The 2,500-nt window shown below is 44.3% G+C and overlaps 8 non-coding genes across 8 annotated transcripts in view; all 8 read right to left on the reverse strand.

Annotated features, from left to right (window-relative positions):
* Nucleotides 1–325: 325 nt before the first annotated feature.
* LOC145886161 (5S ribosomal RNA) lies at nucleotides 326–444 on the reverse strand. The gene has a single exon (XR_014397745.1). It is a non-coding gene; the product is annotated as a 5S ribosomal RNA (ribosomal RNA).
* A 139-nt stretch (nucleotides 445–583) lies between these two features.
* LOC145851325 (5S ribosomal RNA) lies at nucleotides 584–702 on the reverse strand. Its single transcript, XR_014373176.1, has one exon. It is a non-coding gene; the product is annotated as a 5S ribosomal RNA (ribosomal RNA).
* A 139-nt stretch (nucleotides 703–841) lies between these two features.
* LOC145885308 (5S ribosomal RNA) lies at nucleotides 842–960 on the reverse strand. The gene has a single exon (XR_014396889.1). It is a non-coding gene; the product is annotated as a 5S ribosomal RNA (ribosomal RNA).
* A 139-nt stretch (nucleotides 961–1,099) lies between these two features.
* LOC145855723 (5S ribosomal RNA) lies at nucleotides 1,100–1,218 on the reverse strand. Its single transcript, XR_014376611.1, has one exon. It is a non-coding gene; the product is annotated as a 5S ribosomal RNA (ribosomal RNA).
* A 409-nt stretch (nucleotides 1,219–1,627) lies between these two features.
* On the reverse strand, nucleotides 1,628–1,746 carry LOC145883213 (5S ribosomal RNA). Its single transcript, XR_014394786.1, has one exon. It is a non-coding gene; the product is annotated as a 5S ribosomal RNA (ribosomal RNA).
* Nucleotides 1,747–1,885: 139 nt separating this feature from the next.
* On the reverse strand, nucleotides 1,886–2,004 carry LOC145851326 (5S ribosomal RNA). The gene has a single exon (XR_014373177.1). It is a non-coding gene; the product is annotated as a 5S ribosomal RNA (ribosomal RNA).
* Nucleotides 2,005–2,143: 139 nt separating this feature from the next.
* On the reverse strand, nucleotides 2,144–2,262 carry LOC145855724 (5S ribosomal RNA). The gene has a single exon (XR_014376612.1). It is a non-coding gene; the product is annotated as a 5S ribosomal RNA (ribosomal RNA).
* A 139-nt stretch (nucleotides 2,263–2,401) lies between these two features.
* Nucleotides 2,402–2,500, reverse strand: part of LOC145886234 (5S ribosomal RNA) — a 119-nt gene continuing 20 nt past the window's right edge. The window contains exon 1 of the ribosomal RNA XR_014397818.1: nucleotides 2,402–2,500. This exon is cut by the window's right edge and continues 20 nt beyond it. This is a non-coding gene — a ribosomal RNA (5S ribosomal RNA).

A 2,500-nucleotide genomic window follows, 5' to 3' on the forward strand; every position in this document is an offset into this window, starting at 1 on the left:
TTGAACTTTGTGTCACTGAAAAAGTAGAAGAAATTACAAACACTGTTCCCATCACTTTTTAGCACAGGTAGTTGGATAAAATACAAACTTTATTTCCTTTCATCATTTGAACAGGGCAAAGGAGCATAAAGCACACACAAGCTGCATTCAGCAACAATATTCTTGTTTGTCTTATAAATACAAGGCAGATGCTAATTGAAAACACAAGGAAATTTGATCCTATTAAAAAGGCAGGAAGCTGCATTTTGTCAATTCATCATTAAATGCTTACTACAAGGCAGTGTTGCTGATGAAATAGTGCAAGAGCACACCCTCGTGGACAAAATGCTTACAGCACCTGGTATTCCCAGGCGGTCTCCCATCCAAGTACTAACCAGGCCCGACCCTGCTTAGCTTCCGAGATCAGACGAGATCAGGCGTACCCAGGCTGATATGGCCGTAAGCGAGAATCAATCTCTTGCTACAACATATATAGTCAAAGTGAGTCTGATAAAACAGACATTTAGTCAATTCATCATTAAATGCTTACTACAAGGCAGTGTTGCTGATGAAATAGTGCAAGAGCACACCCTCGTGGACAAAATGCTTACAGCACCTGGTATTCCCAGGCGGTGTCCCATCCAAGTACTAACCAGGCCCGACCCTGCTTAGCTTCCGAGATCAGACGAGATCGGGCGTACCCAGGCTGATATGGCAGTAAGCGAGAAACAATCTCTTGCTACAACATATATAGTCAAAGTGAGTCTGATAAAACAGACATTTAGTCAATTCATCATTAAATGCTTACTACAAGGCAGTGTTGCTGATGAAATAGTGCAAGAGCACACCCTCGTGGACAAAATGCTTACAGCACCTGGTATTCCCAGGCGGTCTCCCATCCAAGTACTAACCAGGCCCGACCCTGCTTAGCTTCCGAGATCAGACGAGATCGGGCGTACCCAGGCTGGTATGGACGTAAGCGAGAAACAATCTCTTGCTACAACATATACAGTCAAAGTGAGTCTGATAAAACAGACATTTAGTCAATTCATCATTAAATGCTTACTACAAGGCAGTGTTGCTGATGAAATAGTGCAAGAGCACACCCTCGTGGACAAAATGCTTACAGCACCTGGTATTCCCAGGCGGTCTCCCATCCAAGTACTAACCAGGCCCGACCCTGCTTAGCTTCCGAGATCAGACGAGATCGGGCGTACCCAGGCTGGTATGGCCGTAAGCGAGATACAATCTCTTGCTACAACATATATAGTCAAAGTGAGTGTGATAAACAGACATTGCATTTTCACCAATTAGATAAGCAGCTTGAACTTTGTGTCACTGAAAAAGTAGAAGAAATTACAAACACTGTTCCCATCACTTTTTAGCACAGGTAGTTGGATAAAATACAAACTTTATTTCCTTTCATCATTTGAACAGGGCAAAGGAGCATAAAGCACACACAAGCTGCATTCAGCAACAATATTCTTGTTTGTCTTATAAATACAAGGCAGATGCTAATTGAAAACACAAGGAAATTTGATCCTATTAAAAAGGCAGGAAGCTGCATTTTGTCAATTCATCATTAAATGCTTACTACAAGGCAGTGTTGCTGATGAAATAGTGCAAGAGCACACCCTCGTGGACAAAATGCTTACAGCACCTGGTATTCCCAGGCGGTCTCCCATCCAAGTACTAACCAGGCCCGACCCTGCTTAGCTTCCGAGATCAGACGAGATCGGGCGTACCCAGGCTGATATGGCCGTAAGCGAGAATCAATCTCTTGCTACAACATATATAGTCAAAGTGAGTCTGATAAAACAGACATTTAGTCAATTCATCATTAAATGCTTACTACAAGGCAGTGTTGCTGATGAAATAGTGCAAGAGCACACCCTCGTGGACAAAATGCTTACAGCACCTGGTATTCCCAGGCGGTGTCCCATCCAAGTACTAACCAGGCCCGACCCTGCTTAGCTTCCGAGATCAGACGAGATCGGGCGTACCCAGGCTGATATGGCAGTAAGCGAGAAACAATCTCTTGCTACAACATATATAGTCAAAGTGAGTCTGATAAAACAGACATTTAGTCAATTCATCATTAAATGCTTACTACAAGGCAGTGTTGCTGATGAAATAGTGCAAGAGCACACCCTCGTGGACAAAATGCTTACAGCACCTGGTATTCCCAGGCGGTCTCCCATCCAAGTACTAACCAGGCCCGACCCTGCTTAGCTTCCGAGATCAGACGAGATCGGGCGTACCCAGGCTGGTATGGCCGTAAGCAAGAAACAATCTCTTGCTACAACATATATAGTCAAAGTGAGTCTGATAAAACAGACATTTAGTCAATTCATCATTAAATGCTTACTACAAGGCAGTGTTGCTGATGAAATAGTGCAAGAGCACACCCTCGTGGACAAAATGCTTACAGCACCTGGTATTCCCAGGCGGTGTCCCATCCAAGTACTAACCAGGCCCGACCCTGCTTAGCTTCCGAGATCAGACGAGATCGGGCGTACCC

Source organism: Salmo salar, chromosome 08, assembly GCF_965601325.2.
Source record: "Salmo salar chromosome 08, fSalSal1, whole genome shotgun sequence".
NCBI lineage: Eukaryota > Metazoa > Chordata > Actinopteri > Salmoniformes > Salmonidae > Salmo > Salmo salar.